Source organism: Odocoileus virginianus, chromosome 29, assembly GCF_023699985.2.
Source record: "Odocoileus virginianus isolate 20LAN1187 ecotype Illinois chromosome 29, Ovbor_1.2, whole genome shotgun sequence".
In the NCBI taxonomy this organism is placed as follows: domain Eukaryota; kingdom Metazoa; phylum Chordata; class Mammalia; order Artiodactyla; family Cervidae; genus Odocoileus; species Odocoileus virginianus.
In genome coordinates, this window is record NC_069702.1 from 2,637,303 (window position 1) to 2,659,258 (window position 21,956).

Sequence of the window (21,956 nt, forward strand, 5' to 3'; positions counted from 1 at the left end):
GGGATGCAGCAAAAGCAGTTCTAAGAGGGAAGTTTATAGCAATACAATCCTACCTCAAGAAACAAGAAAAACATCAAATAGACAACCTAACTTTACACTTAAAACAACTGGAAAAATAAGAACAGAAAATCCCCAAAATTAGTAGAAGGAAAGAAATCATAAAGATCTGAGCAGAAATAAATGAAAAAGAGAGAAACAACAGTAAAGATTAATAAAACTAAAAGCTGGTTCTTTGAGAAGATAAACAATATTGACAAACCTTTAGCCAGACTCATCAAGAAAAAATGAGAGAAGAATCAAATCAACAAAATTAAAAATGAAAAATCAGAGGTTACAGATAATGCAGAAATACAAAGGATTATAAGAGACTATTATGAACAACTATATGGCAATAAAATGGATAACCTAGAAGAAATGGACAGATTCTTAGAAAAGTTCAATCTTCCAAGACTGAAACAGGAGGAAACAGATATTATGAACAATCCAATTACAAGTACTGAAATTGAAGCTGTGATCAAAAATCTCAAAAAAAAAAAAAGCCCAGGACCAGATGCCTTCACAGGAGAATTCTATCAAACATTTAGAGAAGAGCTTATGCCTATTCTTTTAGAACTCTTTCAAAAAATTGCAGAGGAAGGAACACTTCCAAACTCATTCTACGAGGCCACCATAACCCTGATACGAAAACCAGATAAAGACAACACAAAAAAAGAAAAGTACAGGTCAATATAACTGATGACCATAGATGCAAAAATCCTCAACAAAATTTTGGCAAACAGAATTCAGCAACACATCAAAAAGTTCATACACCATGATCAATTTGGGTTTATTCCAGGAATGCAAGGATTCTTCAATATATGCAAATCAATCAATGTGATACACCATAGTAACAAATTGAAAGATAAAACCATATGATAATATCAATAAAGGCAGAAAAAGCCTTTGACAAAATTCAGCACCCATTTATGATTAAAACTCTTTAAAAAATGGGCATAGAAGGAACCGACCTCAACATAGTAAGGGCCATATATGATAAGCCTACAGCAAACATTATTCTCAATGCTGAAAAACTGAAAGCATTCCCCCTAAGATCAGGAACAAGACAAGGGTGTCCATTTTTGCACTATTATTTAACATAGTTCTGGAAGTCCTAGCTACAGCAATCAGAGAAGAAAAAGAAATAAAAGGAATCCGGATCAGAAAAGAAGTAAAGCTCTCACTGTTTGCAGATGACATGACATTGCACATAGAAAACCCTAAAGATAGTATCAGAAAATTACTAGAGCTAATCAGGAAATTTAGAAAAGTTGCAGGATACAAAATCAATACACAGAAATCACTTGCATTTCTATATATTAACAATGAAAAATCAGAAAGAGAAATTAAGGAATCAATCCCATTCACCACCGCAACAAAAAGAATTAAATATCTAGGGATAGACTTACCTAAGGAGACAAAAGAACTGTACACAGAAAATTATAAGACACTAATGAAAGAAATCAAAGATGATGTAAACAGATGGAGAGATAGTCCATGTTCCTGGGTAGGAAGAATCAACATTGTGAAAATGACTGTACTACCAAATGCAATCTACAGATTCAATGCAATCCCTATCAAATTACCAATGACATTTTTCACAGAACTAGAACAAAAAATTTCACAATTCATATGGAAACACAAAGACCCCAAATAGCCTAAGCAGTCCTGAGAAAGAAGGGAGCTGGAGGAATCAACCTTCCTGACTTCAGACTATACTACAAAGCTACAGTCACCAAGACAGTATGGCACTGGCACAAAAACAGAAATACAGACCAATGGAACAAGACCGAAAGCCCAGAAATAAACCCATGCACCTATGGGTACCTTATTTTTTACAGTGGAGGCAAGAATATACAATGAGGCAAAGACAGCCTCTTCAATAAATGGTGCTGGGAAAACTGGACAGCTACATGTAAAAGAATGAAATTAGAACACTTCCTAACACCATACACAAAGATAAACTCAAAATGGATTAAAGACCTAAATGCAATACCAGAAATTATAAAACTCTTAGAGGAAAACATAGGCAGAACACTCAATGACATAAATCAAAGCAAGAACCTCTATGATCTACCTCCTAGAGTAATAAAAATAAAAACAAAAGTAAACAAGTGGGACCTGAGTAAACTTGAAAGCTTTTGCATAGCAAAGGAAACTGCAAGCAAGGTGAAAAGACAACCCTCAGAATGGGAGAAAATAATAGCAAATGAAGCTACTGACAAAGGATTAATTTCCAAAATATACAAGCAGCTCATACCAGAAAAACAAACTAAAAGCAGTCAATGCCAGAAAAAAAAAAAAAAATCAAAAAGTAAGGAAAAGACCTAAACAGACATTTCTCCAAAGAAGACATATAGATGGCTAACAAACATGTGAAAAGATACTCAACATCACTCATTATTAGAGAAATGCAAATCAAAACCAAAATGAGATATCACCTCACACCTGTTAGAATGGCTATCATCAAAAAGTCTATAAACAATAAATTCTGGAGAGGGTATGGAGAAAAGGGAACACTCTTGCACTGTTGGTGGGAATGTAAATTAATACAGCCACTACGGAAGATGGTATGGAGATTCCTTTAAAAATTAGGAATAAAATCACCATATGACCCAGCAGTCCCACTTCTAGGCATATACCCTGAGGAAACCAAACTTGAAAAAGACACATGGATCCCATTGTTCATTGCAGTACTTTTTACAATAGCTAGAACATGGAAGCAACCTAGGTGTCCATCAACAGATGAATGGATAAAGAAGCCGTGGTACATATATATACCATGGAATATTACTCAGCCATTAAAAGGAACATATTTGAGGCAGTTCTGATGAGTTGGATGAACCTAGAACCTATTATACAGAGTGAAGTGAGTCAAAAAGAGAAAGATAATATCGTATTCTAATGTACATATATGGAATATAGAAAAATTGTACTGAAGAATTTACTTACAGGGCAGCAATGAGGAAACAGACATAGAGAATAGACTTATGAACATGGGGAGAGGGGAGGAGAGGGTGAGATGTATGGGAAGAGTAACGTGGAAACTTACATCACCATATGTAAAATAGACAGCCAACGGGAATTTGCTGTATGGCTCAGGAAACCCAAACAGGGGCCCTGTATCAACCTAGAAGGGTGGGATGGGGAGGGAGACGGGAGGGAGGTCCAAAAGGGAGGGGATATATGTATACCTATGGCTGATTCATGTTGAGGTTTGACAGAAAACAACAAGATTCTGTAAAGCAATTATCCTTCAATAAAAAAGTAAATTAAAAATTAAAAAATACTGTAGCTTTTCAATTGATTCTTTTGTGTTTTCTTGGTAGACAATTATATATTTATATATAATAGAGATTTGCAAATAATGACAATTTCCCTACTGTCAGTTATACTCCTTTTTTTTTTTTTTTTAGCCTTCTTTCAACAGCTAGCTGGGACTTGCAGGACAATATTAAGTTGTAATGATGACAGGATGAACCCTCATCTCATTCCTGATCCTAAAGGATTATCTCTACTATTGTACTTTTTACAGTGTTGGCTGTTATTTGAGATAGCACTTATTATGCTTTTTTTCCACAATAATGAATTTTTTTTAATCTGTTTATATTTACAAAGCAGAGCAGTTTAAAAAATGAAACTCAATACATTTTTTGGTATTTATTTCGCAATTTGAAGGTTCAACCATGATCGGCATGTGTTGTGGTTATTTTTACTGCATTGTGAAGAGCATTAGACTGGTTCTAGTTCAGGCTTTGAAAACAATGGTTTCATTTGGGACGGGTCCTCTCACTTCTCTGGGCCTTAGTTCTCTCCCTGTAAAATGGTGAGAGAGAAGATCATTTCTAACCCCTTTGCTAATAGTTTAAGCCCTGTTTTCATGATGCTTTGTGTTTTTAGTCAAGCATCTGCATCTGCTGCATCTCATGACGTAGGCTGCAGCTCTGCAGTTCATAAGCCAGTCACACACCCGGAACTAACAGAGTTCTTGCCCCAGTCTCAGACCTTCCTTGGTTTAACCCATTTGGCAGAATGCTCTGTGCTGGACGTGGGATCCACAGCCATCCATCAAGAGGGACTTGAACGATGGGAGCAGAACACTGGAGGCACGGAGAGTGGAAAACCAGTAGGACGCAGCTACATTAGGAAGTCGCTGAGCTGGCAAGCTGAGGGTTACAAACCCTGGGGCTGCTAGAGAGCAGGCCAAGCAAAAGGTCAGGAAACTGGAAAATTAGGACAGGACCACAGAGAATTCTGAGGGCAAAGGTCAGTCACAAGGCAGGGACGGAAGCCAAGAAGTTTAGCCCGAGGGCCAAGGAGTCCACAGTTCATAAAGCTGTGGTCCGAGGGAGGAGAGAAAGATCTCAGAGTTCAGCTTGACAGGTAAGATGAGGTTCAGGTCCCAATTCAGCTAACTCAATGCCTTGCACAGTGTGGAAGCTCAGAAGTAGGTGTTGCATCAGATCCACTTAAACCCGGTCTTGGAACAGATGCTTCCAGCCCCAGCGATAAGCAGGAAGTGTTTTCATAAGTGAGCAAATCAGTTGCATTTGGGGAGAATGGTTTGGCTAACTGAGGACAAAGAATTGAGGTCAGTTGAATCCTGGCAAATTGTCTGGGAGTGTGGGGAAGTGTGGGAAGGGAGTTGGATAGGATGGCACTCGAGCCATAAAAAGGTGAATTTCTAGTGTCCCACCATCCCTCAGGGAGAAGAACATTAGAGTTTGCCTTCAGAATTTTCTCTCTGTATGTTTATAGTTCTCCATCGCCTCCAGCTCATGTCAACTCTCTAAATACTGCCCTCTAAATCTGGTCTCAGATAAGTCCTTTCCAGCAAGGAAGCTGATAAACAAGTTCATAGATACTCAAATAATCATTTGTTTCCTGTCTCGGGGTAGTTGTCCTTTTATGAGCAAACTAATAGTGAGGAATTTACATTACGGAAGTACTGTGGATCAGGAACCAGATAATGAGATTCACCCCGAAAGATATACAGATGCTCTTCATTATTCGAGATTTCTGTATTTCTGACTTTACCTACCCACTAAAATTCACTCGTCACCCCCAAATCAATACTTGGCAGGGATTTTGTGGTCATTCACAGACACGCAGAGTGGTGAAAAATGAGTCCCTCCCAGAGCATCATTAAATAGGCTCTGCCTTCCTGTTTCAGCTCTCAGACTGAAAACAAGGCTTTTTTCCATGATCTATGTAGTTCCATGTTTTTTGCACTCTTGTGCTTTTGTGGGTGATTTTACTGCCTTAACAGCCCCCAAACATATTACTAAAGTGCTGTTTAAGTGCTTCTAACTGCCCGAAGGCTGAGACATGCCTTAAAGAGAAAAGTGTGTTAGACAAGCTTCCTTCAGGCATGCTTTATGGTGCTGTTGGCCATGAGTTCAAAATGAATGAATCAGCTCTATCTATGTATATATTAAATAAGGTGTCTTTACATGGAAACATACATAAAGCAAATTTATATATTGCTTGATGAATGAAAGCCTTGTGACCAGAGACTCCAAAGAAACTAACTCTGTTTTTCTCCATGAACAATAGTTCAGAATTTGCTAATTTGTGGTTCGCAGTGACTTTCTGGAGCATAACTACTGCAAATAATGAGCATGGGCTGTACTTGGTCTATTTCCAAGCACTTCCTCATCCTGTCAGTATTACTAGGGACCTTCTGCACAACTGTTGCAAAAAAAATGAAAATATTTGGAAATATTTTCCAAGATCTTAACCTTTTCACAGGCATGACCTATAAGTCTCATTGACAAGTCAGGAATATGATGGCCTGTTAGGACTGGATGCGCTGTTAGAGAAACTGACATAAAAAGACATGCTGTAATAATTCTGCTTGTATTTTCTTTCTTTCTTTTACTGTCCTACAGATTTTAGGGGTCCTCCTCCTCCAACAGATTCTTTCCTGTTTTGTTTTAGTGATTTATTTATTAATGACTGTGCTGGGTCTTCGCTGCTGCGCTTGGGCTTTCTCTAGCTGCGGAGAGTGGGGGCTACTCTCTAGCTGCGGTGCACTGGCTTCTCACTGTAGCGGCTTTTCTTGTTGCAGAGCACAGGCTCTAGGGCTCTCAGGCTTCAGCAGTTGTGCTTCATGGGCCCTAGAGCGCGTGGACTCTGTTGTGGTGCACAGAATCAGTCGCTTGGCGGCATGTAGAATCTTCCTGAACCAGGGATCGGACCCATGTCCCCTGTATGGACAGGTGGATTCTCACCCACTGCGCCACCAGGGAAGTCCCCAACAGATTCTTGACGTGAGTGTAAAACTCTTGAGAGAGACTCCTCCGTGATCAATAATTTCAATAATTTCATCAGTAAGTTCACATAAATTCCACAAGAAATTCTAAGTAGAAAGCTGGGTCCAGGGCAGAGACAGATGGATAGAGGTTTACAAGGGACTCCTTACCCCTCCTCTAGCAGAGGGTAGAGGGTCTGATTCAGCCATCACGAGAGGGACATCTCTATTTGGGACTTAGTCTGACTGTTTCTGACCCTTCTAACCCAGAATTATCCTGACTGGAATGGAAGCCAGATGACTTTCTAGAAAGAATCAATTCAAAGGACACCTGGATCCTGCTGTGAATATAGATGCTGCTTAAGAATCCTAATCCCTAGGGCACATAGCCTAAGACAAGAAGCCTGTGTGTGTTTTTAAGCAGTGATACCAGGTAATTCACCTTCCAAAGTTGTTTAAGCACGTTGTGAGGATTTCAGGAGCTCAGACGTTAGCTGAAATTTGCTTTCCCGGAAGGAAAGGCATTTCAAGGTGACACAGAATCTCTTTGCATTTCTCTTTCAGTTAAGTTGTGGTTAATTTCTTTTCTTTGCATTGAAATTCATGGGACAAAAAGGAGGCTTCCCTCCCCACCATTCAAGGCTCCCTGGGCTCTTAAATGCCACAATCCTGAGCCGGCATCTCAGGATTTCTCACAGAAAAGAACTGAAAGGCCTCTCAGTGCAGCCTCCCCCAGCCCAGAGGCCCTGCAGCCTGGCCTCCCCCGGGGCCTTCAAGAGCTGCCCCAGCATCTCCCAGCAGAGCAGCGCACGTGGCTGAGTCCAGGGAGGAATTTGTAACTGGGGACTAGGGTCAAACGCCTTCCGGTTTTTCTTCTTAGTGACACGCTTTCTCACACAGGGGTCGAGAGCTGGGGCCTCACAAATGCAGCCTTGGAGATGAGCTGCTAGAAATGTTTTCTTAACAAGAGTCCTTTTCTTTTCCCTTGAGACCCCAAGAGTTTGAACCTCAGACCTTTCAATCCCTCGGCTGAAGCTATAAACCACAAATGTGCTGCACGATGAAAGGATGTGAGGGACTGGCTCTTTGGTCCTTGCCTCAGCAGATGGTTTGGGCTGTCTGCCCACGCTGGTGGGGAAAGAACAGGGGAGCAGCTCCCTCCACCACCAGGGAGCCATCAGGATTCCATCAGCCTGGGCTTGCATCCTCAGCAGGCCTGTCGCAACCCAGCTTGGCCCGGGGCACGTGCCTCTCTCGCCTGCTCGCCGACGGCTTGCTCCCGTAGCAAGCCTTCTAAGAAGATTGTCTGAGAAGTCTCCTTTGGCTTGTTGCTATGACACAAAAAGCCCAGCTGCTGCTCCCTGGGGAAACAAGGGAGCTAGCATGGCTCTAAGGTAATGGGTGAGACCAGGAGGGTGGCCACCCTTGGGACTGAACCCAGGCCCAACAGGTATAGATTTCAGAGCATTTATCACGGCACAGACTGTCTTCATTCTTTCTTTTTCTTTTAAAATTGATTCTGCAAATATTTGCACTCTGTGTGTGTAGGGGCTTCCCAGGAGGTGCAGACGATAAAGAATCTGCCTGCAGTGCAGGAGACCCAGGTTCGATCCCTGAGTCAGGAAGGTCCCCTGGAGAAGGAAATGGCAATCCACTCCAGTATTTTTGCCTAGAGAATTCCATGGACAGAGGAGTCTGGTGGGCCACAGTCCCTGGGGTCGCAAAGAGTAGGACGCGGCTGAGCAACTAACACTTTCTTTTTCACTTTTCTGTGTGTATGTGTGTGTTTGGGGGTTGGCGTTTTCTTTATTGTGGAAAAGAGAAAAGCTGGAGGAGAGTGCAGGAGGGTGAGTGGAGGTGATGGTGAAGCCAGGTGCTCAGCTGAGCGGGGGAGGGCAATTCCTGTCCTGGGGAATCTTACTCACTCCGAGTGACTAGCTTTGGAGGTGGGGGGTGGGCTGGAAAGAAATTCAAAGAGGATTTCCAGCTTTATGAAAAAAGAGGGAAAGCTAAAACAGCATGTGCATGGGTTTTGCAGCAGTCATTACAGAGGCAGCCACATTCAGCAGAGGGTGGCCTCGCCAAGCTCCTTCTTGGGGACCACACTCAGCATCAGCCGCCACAGCACTGAACTGCGTCTGTGAGCAGCTGCACTTCATTTCAGCTCATTTTGTGCATCTGTTACCAAGACATGTCCTCAGGCCCTTCACTTAAGGCCATTTCAGCTAAGAAAAGGTTTCATAGGAACCTCTACTTCCAGATAGGGAAACCCGCATTTCATTTTTTTCACTCACTGCATTAGAAACGCCTATCCAGGAAGAACTTATTTTAGTTTATTAATATCACATGAAGGGCTTCCTTACTGACTCAGTAGTAAAGTACCTGCCTGCAGTGTAGGCGACTTGGGTTCGATCCCATGGTTGGGAAGATCCCCTGGAGAAGGGGATTCTAGTATTCTTGCCTGGGAGATCACATGGCCAGAGATGCCTGGCAGGCTACAGTCCTTGGGGTCACAAAGAGTCGGACACGACTTAGTGACCATACAACAACATCGCATGAAAAATCTTCAAAAGTTAAATTTCACTTAATATAGATTTTACAGATCACCATGGTTGTGTTCCCTGATCTGCCTGCAATGCAGGAGACCCTGGTTTGACTCCTGGGTCAGGAAGATCCCCTGGAGAAGGGACCAGCTACCCACTCCGATACTCTAGCTTGGGGAATTCCAGGAGTCAGACACGACTGAGCGACTTTCACTTTCAATTTTTCATGGTTGTGTTATTGTCCTTGGTCTTTAACAAACAGAATAAAATTACAGGAAGTCAGGGGCACTTATTCTGGGGTACTTTCTGTTGTGATGGAAACATTCTGTAGCTGTATTTTCCAGTACAGTAGCCACTAGACACTTGTGGCCACTGAACTCTTGAAATGGCACTGGTGCTACTGAAGAAATGAGTGTTCAATTTACTTAATTAGAATTATTTAGATGCTAAATTGGGGCATCCCCCCATGGTTTAGCAGTAAAGAATCCACCTGCAATGCAGGAGCCACAGGAAATGCAGGTTCTATCTCTGGGTCAGGAAGATTTCCTGGAGGAGGACATGGCAACCCACTCCAGTATTCTTGCCTGGAGAATCCCATGGACAGAGGAGCCTGGCAGGCTACAGTCCATGGAGTCACAGAGTCAGACACAGCTGAAGCAACCTAGCACACAAGCATGCTGATGCTAAATAAAATAGCTACATGTGGCCAGTAGCTGCTATATTGGACAGCACATTTCTAGAAAACTGAGGATGAACCATCATTTGCTCCTAGAGGAGTTATATATAGGAAAAACTTTGAAACCAGACTTCCTGGATTTGAACCCCAATTCCTTCCACTTACCAGCTGTGTGACTTTGCACACATCACTCAACCTCTCTGAGCCTATTTGCTCATCTGTATAATGAGGGTAATAACAGTCATCCTTACTGTGTTGTTATGAGGATTTCATGAGTAAATACTTCTAAGAGGTGAATGCAGGAGGCAGGAGGAGAAAGGGATGACAGAGGATGAGACGGTTGGATGGCATCACTGACTCGATGAACATGAGTTTGAGCAAGCACAGGGAGACGGTGAAGATTAGGGAAGCCTGGTGTGCTGCAGTCCATTGGGTTGCAAAAAGCTAGACATGGCTGAGCAACTGAACAACAGCAGCTGATCGAGTGCTAAAGCACATAATAAGAGCTCAATCAATACTAGGTATACTATTCTTCCCTAAGAATACAAGTGGAAGGAGAGGAAAGAAACTTGAGGAGGGGAGGAGACTAGAGTGCAGTATTTTGAGTGAATAAAAGGGGTGCTTATTCCCTCAGGAAAGACAGGTAGGTCAACAGTGCAAATAAACCACCTATGCTCAGCATGCTGAGACTTGCCCCCCAGATAGAGGGATGTCAGTAAAAAGTGTGGTCTGAAAAGTGAACTCCTTCAAGAGGTTATAAATTCCTCTCTTCGCTCCTTCCTTGTGGAGGCCACTCCAGCCCTCTGCCCAGCTTGAACCCCTCCTGGGGCCTGGCAAGACAAAGCCCTGCTCCATGCCTGCCCACAGCCTGCGGCCTGGGCCTCTGAGCCCGGGGGCTGCACAGGCCTCCCAGGACTGCCAACAACAGTGGGCACTGTGTTCCAAGCCCCTGGGGCAGCCCCTGTCCTGTGGCTGTGTTAAGGCTAGTTCCAGTAAAGGGCAGGAAAGATGATGAATCTATGAAGTGGATCTCTCTTCCACGGGGAAAACAGTCTGGATAAGTGGAATAAAGTGCACAGGCTGCTTAAGAGTTTATGGATTCATTTGGACTGTTAGCCTTCCCGCCTACACATATACACTACACACACAAATAAAACCATGTGTCTAGTATTCTTGGAATGTGTTTCTCTGGTTATTGCCACCTCCTGAAGCAGCACTGCAGGCAGCAAGATCAACTGATCTATTCGTTTCTCTAACTCCTTCACACGGACGGATGGTTGAATGAATGACATAATTGAGTGAGTCCCTGAAAACATACTCTAAAACATTCATTCTCTGAATATTAACCTTCTACATTATGAATAGGATTTAAAATGGAGAATTCAATTGTTATTAGCCTTGGGTCAGTGTAAATTATAAAGAAAGCCAAGAAACACATCCTTACTTTAGGAAAAGATACCATTACCAGCCTGGCCAAAGGATGCTTGGGTTCAAGCTCCAACTCTGCCCTCTGACCTACAGCCTCCACTTCCTTTATCGTAAAGGACAGGAGAGATAACGAATGACTCCAGGATGCCTCAAAACTCACACATCCCACACCACCAGGGGTCCCCGGGTGAGTCGTCAAGCATAGACCCTCACAGCCACAATTTTCCCAGCCAGGAGGCCACTTTCTCGAGTGGCAGGATATCTCTGCTCTTGCTGTTGCCTCCAGCTGTCCCAGGGGCAGAATGGCAAGGTCCACAGCAATTGTTAGGGAAGCCAACCCTGTCCCTCCAAACAGGAGTTCCAGCTCCAATCACCTCGGTGGCTTTTGAGGGGGGCATTTCCATTCATAAACTCCATTCAGAGGCTTTTTGGAAGCCTTCAGTCCTGGTGCAATGAAGCAGGCTGCCTCTTTTTCCACCAAATGTCCAAAGGGAAATGACATTCACCAAGAATTTGGACAAATTTTTTTAGAAGAATAAAGTGTGAAAATTGCACCGATCCTTGTTACTTGAAGCATTTGAGAAGAAAACTGCAGGAAGTGGTAGGTGCAGGACATAAAGGACATCATTTGCCTGCCTTATTATCTCATTTTTCAGTGGAGCTGACAGGACAGCTGCCTGTTATTACAGGGCACACCAGGAAGTGTTTAGCTGCCAAACAGAAAGGAACAAGTGAGGGATTAGCAGTCCTGTTCATGCCACACAAATAGAATTCCTGCACCTGGTAGTCATGCAGTTAGGTTTATCATCTTCGTAGGGTATGTTACTTAAATCCCATTAACAAAGAAACAAAAACAACCCAAAAAGGCATCTTAATGTCATTGTAATTATGATCAGTGTTAGTAACCAATTTGCAGTTTTCAGCCTAGATTAAATTAATTGGTGGCAGTTTTCATTTAATTGCTCTAATCTTTTATTTGGTTTGAAGACTGAATGTTGTAAATTCACTCTTCTGTGTTGCAAATCAAATGCATTCTTAAAAAATGAAAGATGGATAACAGTTTAATCCTCCGGAAGGCTGCTACCATTAATGATGTTGTGTAACAATAGCGATCTCTTTGCAAGGTGGCAGATCACCTAGAGAAGTGACATTTCAAATAGAGTCAATAATCTGCTTCTCAGTTTCATTTTCTAATGCCAGAGGTGGGGGTGGGGCAGGGGAGCCAGATCCTTGAGCGGCCAGCACAGCAGAGATCCTGAGCGCAGGGCTGGAGAGGTTGCTGATGGACACAGAGGCCCCACACGGCCTGCTTGTTCCCATGAGAGTGAATTCACTTCCTTCGAGACAAGCCCCAGGGAAGAATCTAGCAGGAAGAAAAAGTGAATCTCAGCTCCTGTGAAAGCCACCCTTTAGTACTCATGAATCTTTGAATTAATAAAAAAGCTAACCCCTCATGGAGGCTTGTTGCTTAAGATTAGGGTGCAAACTTGAGCTGGTTAGGTTTTCATCTCTCTTTTAGCATTTCCTAGGGAAAGGCTACCCACTCCAGTGTTCTGGCCTAGAGAATTCCATGGACTGTATAGTCATGGGACATGACTGAACGACTTTCACGTTCACAGGGCCTCGCTATGCCAGCCAATCCTTGATATAAAGAATGAGACCAAGCTGGACCCTGGAGGAACTCCTCACAGTCTGACAGCAGTCATCTGCCTGGAAACCTCAGGAACGTTTAGTTTTTCAAGGGAGTGCTAGTTCTCCAGTGGGGCAAGAGGCAGGAATTGGAGGGAGGGCAGGGCAAGGGGGAGCTGCTGGAAGTTGGGTAGGACCAGTGCTTGGGGTGGCTAAGAGGAGGGGCGGGGGAGGAGGTCAGAGCAGAGGGCAGAGGGGCACAGTCGCAGAGAGGAGTAATGTAGCATTGGTGAGACAATGTTTGTGAAATGTACTGCTACAGCATAGATTTTAAGGAAGAGGTTGAAGAGGGGAAAACTCAGGATATTCCAAGTAGGAGATGCTGAGGCTGCATATCAGAGCGCATGGGAGGAAGAAACCAGTCCCAAAGAGCTTCAGAGTCAAGTTTTGGCAAGACACCAATTACCAGTTTGACATAAGGAAGAGACTGTGTCCATGGGCTTATGGGTAAAGAAAGGTACCATGAATAAAGATGGGGGATTCAGTAGAAAAATGGACTAGGGAGTGAATAAGGGAAGAGTTGATCAGTACCATTCAGGATCCTGAATGGTGGGACGTCTATGTGGAGGTGTCTGGTCTAGAGATGTCTTCTGTAGAGAGTCTGAGCATTCAGGCGCCATGACCTGGCTCAAAGGGAGCCAGGAGATGGACTTGGTACTTACCCTCAGAGCTGTTCCGCACTCACCTGAAGAGACAGACGCTGAATCACTGGACTCGATCAGGAGGCAGACTTGGTACTCACCCTCAGAGCTGTTCCGCACTCACCTGAAGAGACAGACGCTGAATTCACTGGACTCGATCAGGAGGCAGACTTGGTACTCACCCTCAGAGCTGTTCCACACTCACCTGAAGAGACAGGTGCTGAATTCACTGGACTTGATCAGGAGGCAGACTTGGTACTTACCCTCAGAGCTGTTCCGCACTCACCTGAAGAGACAGATGCTGAATTCACTGGACTCGATCAGGAGGCAGACTTGGTACTTACCCTCAGAGCTGTTCTGCACTCACCTGAAGAGACAGGTGCTGAATCACTGGACTCGATCAGGAGGCAGACTTGGTACTTACCTCAGAGCTGTTCCGCACTCACCTGAAGAGACAGACGCTGAATCACTGGACTCGATCAGGAGGCAGACTTGGTACTTACCCTCAGAGCTGTTCCGCACTCACCTGAAGAGACAGGTGCTGAATCACTGGACTCGATCAGGAGGCAGACTTGGTACTTACCCTCAGAGCTGTTCCGCACTCACCTGAAGAGACAGGTGCTGAATCACTGGACTCGATATAGTCTCTCAGGGACCGTGCGTGGTGAGACCAAGTGTGGGCTGAACACCAGAGTAAAACGACACCGACTGTCAGGGGCTGGGTGTTTGCGTCTCCTTAAACTTGATATGCTGAAGCCTAATTCCTATTGTAATGGCACAGAGTTGGGAATTTGGGGAGGTGAGCAGGTCATGAGTGTGGAGTGAGTGAGTCATGAGTATGGAGCCTTTATGAATCAGATGAATGCCCTTATAAGAAGAGACCTCAGACAGCTCTCTTGCCCTTTTGGCCTTGTGAGGACACAGTGAGAAGACAGCGAGTATGAGCCAGGAAACGGGCTCTCACCAGACATCAAATCTGCCAGTTTTTATCATGTGTTTCCCAGCCTCCAGAGCTGAGACAGGCTTCTTGTTTGTTAACCTAATCTATGGTATTCTTGTTAAAGCAGCCCAAATGGACTAAGACACCACTCTTTATGGATATAGAGGGACTTCCCTGGCTGTCCAGTGATTAAGACTGTGCTTCCAATGCAGGGGTTGTGGATTCAATCCCTGGTTGGAGAACTGAGATCCCACATCAGTGTGAAAGTCGCTCAGTCGTGCCCAGTACTTTGCAACCCCATGGACTATATAGTTCATGGAATTCTCCAGGCCAGAACACTGGAGTGGGTAGCCTTTCCCTTCTCCAGGGGATCTTCCCAACCCAGATATCGAACCCAGGTCTTGCACATTGCAGGGGGATTCTTTACCAGCTGAGCCACAAGGGAAGCCCATATATATAAAGTCAAGCCAGCAAAAGAGCAGAGGTCAGAAGCCAGGGGAGGATAGAGTTCTAATGAAGAAGAATGTTAGCAACAATGTCACCTACTAGACAGACCACGTGTTCATGGGAGCTGACAATGAAGAGGTTATAAACATCCTAGCAAGCAGTGTTCTCTTCTGGCAGGGTGGAGGTAGGGTGCTGGTGGAGAAGAATCAAAACAATGAGTAGAAGTGTTGAATTGCACTAGGATGGGGAGAGGATAGAGGTTGAGAATGTTGAGACTATAAACAGAGACCTTTTTTGTTTTTTTAAGATTGGGATAGGAAGGAAAGAAACAACCCACAATGAGATGCCCACTAATGGAGGATATTTTCTTTTTTAATGGAGTAAACCAGAACCTATGTATGAGCTATAGGTTGGGAACCAGTCGAGAGAGGCTAGTCAGAGGGAAGAGAGGGTGATGAGTTAGAGGTGCTCAAGTGTAGCTGTTGGCCTTGTACTCCAGGTAGAAACTACTTTTCTCTATGGTCAAAGAAGTAGGGCTGGGGAGAGAGTGGCTGAAGCACTGGTTAATCGTTTCAAGCTGTGTTGAATTTGCTTCTGCTATTCTCTCTCTCTTGGTAGGGCTCCCCTTTGTCCTCTGCCCCACTGACTCCAAACCAGAATTCACATCTTTCAGGGCTCCCCTCCCAGGTCCCCCAGACACATATCAACTCCCTCTGCTGTGGTTTCCTTAACTGGACCTTGACTTTTCATCTGTTCTCTTTTCATGGACCAATGAGTTCTACCTTGCATTGTTGAATCAGTACATGCCCTCACTGCTGGAGGTTTTGCTCTTTGAGGGGAAGGACTATATCTAATTTTTTTTTAATACAAAATTATTTTCATTTTAGCATTAATAAAAAGTGTTGGAAAGATAAATATGCTGTGATAAAAGTCAAACATAAAAAAATTGAATGATTTTTGCTAAACAAGGCAAGTTATATAAAATTTTGAAGTATGTTTTCTTGATCAGTAAACTGGGACTAATAATATTACCTACTTTTTAGGGCTGTTTCAATCATTTAATGAGTTAAGGTACATACAGTGTTTACCGCTAAGCCTTGCATTTAGTAAGCACTTATTCTTAGCCAACTACATAAACTCTGAGACCTAGTCTGGTTAAGTTCTATGATTCTTTCTCCACTACTGCAGGCAGACCTTTCCTATAAAATATGCACGTACTGGATAATAAAGTATAGCCATGAAGTTAGGGTTAAACCTACACTTAAAATTTCAAATAAGGGAACTTCCCTGGTAGTCCAGTGGTTAGGACTCTGTGCTTCTGCTACCAAGGGGTGGATTTGATCCCTAGTTGGGGACATAAAATCCTACATGCAACACAGCTCAGGCAGAAAAAGAAAAAGAAAATATATATATGGGAAAAAAGTCAGAACTCGAAGCAAACTGAGAAAACCACCCTTCCATATACTTCTCTGTAAACATTTCTACTGTAATCAGGGGTTATTCTAGTTTGCTCACTTGTTTACCATGCATATACTTTCTGAACACTCAGGATATGTGAACTGTTCCGAAAGAAGTCACAGGAAATACAGGATGAATAAAATGCAAGCTCTGCTCTGAGGCACTGTGGTGGAGGGGTAATAAGTAAGTAAACACACACTATAGTGCTATGTGATATGAGGAGGTACCCAAGGAGAACCTACGGAAAGCTTCAGGAAGAGGGGGGCAGAGGGGCAACAACGATGACGATGAATTCTGCACCAGGCACATCAGTTTAGAAGCGAAAGCCTTCCGAGCTCACCTTTCACCATATAGGGTTAAGAGAACATGTGCTGTGCCTCAGAAGGTCCAATCCCTGGGTCAGGAAGATCCTCTGGAGAAGGGAATGGCAACCCACTCCAGCATTCTTGCCCAGAGGATCCCATGGACAGAGAAGCCTGGTGGGCTACAGTCCGTGGGGTGGCAAAGAGTTGGCCACGACTGAGTGACTAATGCTTTCCTTTTCACTTGCTGTTTTCAAGGGCTTCTTCCCTTCTTAGCTCCAATTCTTCCAGAGTGGGGAAAAGAATAGACCTCTCAACATCAAGCACCCAATGAGCCTTCAGCAGACCAGTGTCAAGGTGACTTCTGTTTACTAAGCCAGCTGTATTTACCAAGTTCTCAGAAGTAGAGCATTTCTGTAGGAAGGGTTGAGGGCGAATCTTTTTTTTCTGCTTTGAGTCTTCAGAGGAGCCAACAGAATCAAGGTCTCTAAGAGAGGTCTTTTGGGCAGTCCATGGAAGAACAAGTCTTCCTTGAATTTGGATACCTCGCTGGCTCCCTGACATCACCACCAGTGGGGAGGCAGCCTTGTGCCCAAGGAAAATACACTCCTCAGGATGCCAAGCACCATTTTTTTTTTTTTTTTTTTTTGGCTGCACTGCACAGTACGTGGGATCTTAGTAACCCAACCAGGAATCGAGCCCTCTTCCCCTGCAGTGAAAGTGCAGAGTCTTAACCACTGGGCTGCCAGGAAAGTCTCAAACATCACTTTTAAAACAGAAATTTCCAAACCATTTGCAATTTGTAATACAGACTTGAGTTCTGAGCTATTGGAGAAGGGAAAGTCAGCAAACTGTGTGGTTCTAATCAGTGGCATGGATCAGTGGACACCGTGGAAAAACTTCACCTTTTGGTTCATTGACTGGCTTTCGTCTCCTGCTGTCAGGAGTTTCTGGGTGTGAGGTGGAGGGGACTTGAGACCAGTGCTTTGTGGTGGCATTCACTGCAGGAGAACCACAGTAGAGGCTGCCTGTGCAGTCTGCTGGCAAGCTATCTACAGGTGGTGTACGGGAATATTTTCCCTGTGAGCCTGAAGGTTACACCTTTGAGAGTTATAGTGCAGGAAGTGTCCCATGCTTACCAAAAAACATGCCCTTGGCTTTAAAATGTCTAAACTCATCAGATACTGGTGACAATTTAAGTTATTTATGTTAACATGAGTTTTTGGTACACTTAATGGAAGTTTTAGAGCATACTGCAGACTATTTGCAGATTCCTTTTTTTTTTTAAATGGATATGAAATGTATTAAAGGAAGAAAATTTAAATAATTCTAAAACTGTTTTCCTTAAACTTAAAGTTCAATGTAGAAACCTTATTATTCTATTTATAAGCCAAGCAAATTTTAACCATCAGTTTCAAGAGGATTAAAGATCTGTCAACTAAAGCGGCAGGAATTAAATTCTCCTAAAGTCTCATTTAAATACTTAATTAATTAAATTCCATGAGAAATTTCAAGCTGCATTATATGTTTCATATAGTGGTGCTTTTTTAGCACTTCAAATCCTTCTAAGCAAAATTTTCTCAAATACTTACATGACTCTAGAACAATATAACTAGAGTAATCTGCAGTTCTTTTAAACTAAAATGGTTTAGAACCTTAATCAAAAACTTTTTAAAGTTCTCTTTATATACATTTCATCTAAAAATTACAAATTACACTCTTTAAATTAGGACTGCAATTCTCTAACAGGTTAAATCCTCCCTTACAAATATTTGAAATACCAAACAACACACATCATCCTCAAGATTATAAAAATCTCTTCCTGAACTTACACAAAAATGCTAACCTTGTGTGTTTGATTTACTTCACTACCTATTTAAATCTTAACCAGATTAAAAGCCCCATTAAGAAAACAATTACACCATCCCCAAACAAGCAGAGGTCACCGCTCCAGTGGATGAGTGCTCACACTGGCTGGAGGTTTGGGACCGACACGTGAGACCTCACTGTGACAGTGATGAACAGCACATTGACCTGTTCTGAGGGTGTTGGTCTCTCAGCTACAAGGTGCTTCATTGCCTGGTTGTCTGCAACTCAGGTCCTGCCCACGTGCTCACCACTGTCTGGCTAGGATGGTTTATTGATGCCTGATTCTATTCTTTCTTTTTTCTGGCCATGCAGTGTGTGCTGTGCTGTGTGTTGTTAGCAGCTCAGAAAAGAAAGTGAAGTCCCTCAGTTGTGTCCAGCTCTTTGCAACCCCATGGACAGTAGACCACCAGGCTCCTCTGTCCATGGGATTTTCCAGGCAAGAATACGGAAGTGGGTTGCCATTTCATCCTCCAGGGGATCTTCCTGACTCAGGGATTGAACCTGCATCTCCTGCATTGGCAGGCAGCTGGATTCTTTACCACTAAGCCAGTGTAGAAGCTCCAATTCCCATTTATTATATATTAATTACATGCCAATCACTAGGACAATTTGTCTCACATAATATAATATTATGAAAAAAGTATTATTATTTACATTTTAAAGGAAGAGGAAATTGAGGTTCAGAAGGTTAAGAATCTTGCCCTGAGTCCAAGAGCTATTATATTACAGAGTGTGGCAGCTGGTCAGTCTTTGAAGGACACCCCACAGGCTGGTCTTCTGACCAACTCTGACTGCAAGAATGTAGCAGAAATGATTTCCAAGCTTGAACCTCAGGAAGTCTTACAGCTTTTACCCTGGCCTTTTTGGAACACTGTGAACATGTGAACACAATCAGGCTTGCCTCACTGGGGATGAGACACTTCATGGAGAGAAAGGCCCAGTAAACCCAGTTGTTCCAGTCAAACAAGACACATGAAGCCAATGAGACTGTCTGGGACCAGCCCCCTCCCTGCTGACCTGCCAACTGACTGCAGACATGGAAATGAGCCCAGCCAGCACCACATGGGCCAGAGACGAGCCATCTCAGAGGAGCCCTGCCTAAACTGCCAGCACACAGATTCATTCATAAGTATATAGGTGGTTTTAAGCTACTAAAACCTAGGGTGGTTTGCTATGCAACAACAGAGGACTAAGTCAGATTTGAATTCCAAGGATGTCTGATTCTAAACCTCTTCTGAGCCCAGAGTCATGACCCTACAAACCCTAACTTGATGCTCCATCACTGGTTTGGAGCCTACTTGTTCCTCTCCAAGTTCCAGCTCTAAGCCTAGTGTAACACACAACACACAAGTCACTTCTGATTTTCCTCTGCCTCCTCCACCCACCACCTTTGAGCTGACTGCCTTCTTTCTCTTTGGTTCTAGTACCCCTTCCAGACTGCCCTTTCTGCTCTTCTTTGAGCTACCTTCTTGGCAGTCTTTATGTGAGGTCCAAGTTCTGGCCCTCCTTTTATCCCTAGACCAATGTTCAACTTTCAGTGAGCTTAAAAATCTTTGGAAGTTTTTATTGAAAGGCAGATTCTGGTCCAGGTGGTCTAGGGTAGACCCTGAAAGGCAGCATTCCACATAAGCTCCCAGGGGATGCTAATGTTCCTTGCCCAAGGATCACACTTTGAGTAGCAAGTTCTAGGCTAGTCTGTGAAGCAACTATCCCCTGCTCCCCCATTCACATAAATAATGATCAGAGCTGATGTGGGTCATGGCTAGACTCTTCCGCCAAACAGGAAGCCTCAGCTGTGCACTTATCAATGACCTTCACTCCTGAACACAGAGAAATGTTAATATGTACTTCATGTACATATTCATGTACAGCTATAAACTCATCGTGCTTAACCCAGTAAAAGTGAAAGTTGCTCAGTCATGCCTGACTCTCTGCGATGCCATGGACTGTAGCCTGCCAGGCTCCTCTGTCCATGGAATTCTCCAGGCAAGAATACTGGAGTGGGTTGCCATTCCCTTCTCCAGGGGATCTTCTGGATCCAGGGATCAAACCCGGGTCTCCTGCACTGCAGGCAAATTCTTTACCATTTGAATAGTAGTGGTGAGAGTGGGCACCCTTGTCTTGTTCCTGATTTCAGGATAGTCTTGGAAGTGTTGGCCACAGCAATCAGGGCAGAAAAAGAAGTAAAAGGAATCCAGATAGGAAAAGAAGAAGTGAAACTCTCTCTGTTTGCAGATGACATGATCCTCTACATAGAAAACCCTAAAGACTCTACCAGAAAATTACTAGAGCTAATCAACGAATACAGTAAAGTTGCAGGATATAAAATTAACACAGAGAAATCTCTTGCATTCCTATACACTAACAATGAGAAAACAGAAAGAGAAATTAAGGAAACAATACCATTCAGCATTGCAACAAAAAGAATAAAATACTTAGGAGTATATCTACCTAAAGAAACAAAAGACCTATACATAGAAAACTATAAAACACTGATGAAAGAAATCAAAGAGGACACAAACAGATGGTGAAATATACCGTGTTCATGGATTGGAAGAATCAATATTGTCAAAATGGCTATACTACCCAAAGCAATCTATAGATTCAATGCAATCCCTATCAAACTACCAACGGTATTTTTCACAGAACTAGAACAAATAACTTCACAATATGTATGGAAATACAAAAAACCTCGAACAGCCAAAGGAATCTCGAGAAAGAAGAATGGAACTGGAGGAATCAACCTGCCTGACTTCAGACTATACTACAAAGCCACAGTCATCAAGACAGTATGGTACTGGCACAAAGACAGAAATATAGATCAATGGAACAGAATAGAAAGCCCAGAGATAAATCCACGAACCTATGGTCACCTTATCTTTGACAAAGGAGGCAAGGATATACAATGGAAAAAAGACAAACTCTTTAACAAGTGGTGCTGGGAAAACTGGTCAACCACCTGTAAAAGAATGAAACTAGAACACTTTCTAATACCATACACAAAAATAAACTCAAAATGGATTAAAGATCTAAATGTAAGACCAGAAACTATCAAACTCCTAGAGGAGAACATAGGCAAAACACTCTCCAACGTAAATCACAGCAGGATCCTCTATGACCCACATCCCAGAATTTTAGAAACAAAAGCAAAAATAAACAAATGGGACCTAATGAAACTTAAAAGCTTTTGCACAACAAAGGAAACTATAAGCAAGGTGAAAAGACAGCCCTCAGATTGGGAGAAGATAATAGCAAACGAGGCAACAGACAAAGGATTAATCTCAAAAATATACAAGCAACTCCTCCAGCTCAACTCCAGAAAAATAAATGACCCAATCAAAAAATGGGCCAAAGAACTAAACAGACATTTCTCCAAGGAAGACCTACAGATGGCAAAAAAACACATGAAAAGATGCTCAACATCACTCATTATCAGAGAAATGCAAATCAAAACCACAATGAGGTACCATTATACGCCAGTCAGGATGGCTGCTATCCAAAAGTCTACAAGCAATAAATGCTGGAGAGGGTGTGGAGAAAAGGGAACCCTCTTACACTGTTGGTGGGAATGCAAATTAATACAGCCACTATGGAAAACAGTGTGGAGATTTCTTAAAAAGCTGGAAATAGAACTGCCATATGACCCAGCAATCCCACTTCTGGGCATACACACT

At 43.2% G+C, this 21,956-nt stretch overlaps 1 long non-coding RNA gene across 1 annotated transcript; it reads right to left on the reverse strand.

Annotated features, from left to right (window-relative positions):
• Positions 1–11,884: 11,884 nt before the first annotated feature.
• On the reverse strand, positions 11,885–21,064 carry LOC139032014 (uncharacterized). The gene is made up of 2 exons (XR_011484551.1): positions 13,311–21,064; positions 11,885–12,299 (listed from the first exon to the last, which is right to left on the reverse strand). It is a non-coding gene; the product is annotated as an uncharacterized lncRNA (long non-coding RNA).
• Positions 21,065–21,956: the final 892 nt, after the last annotated feature.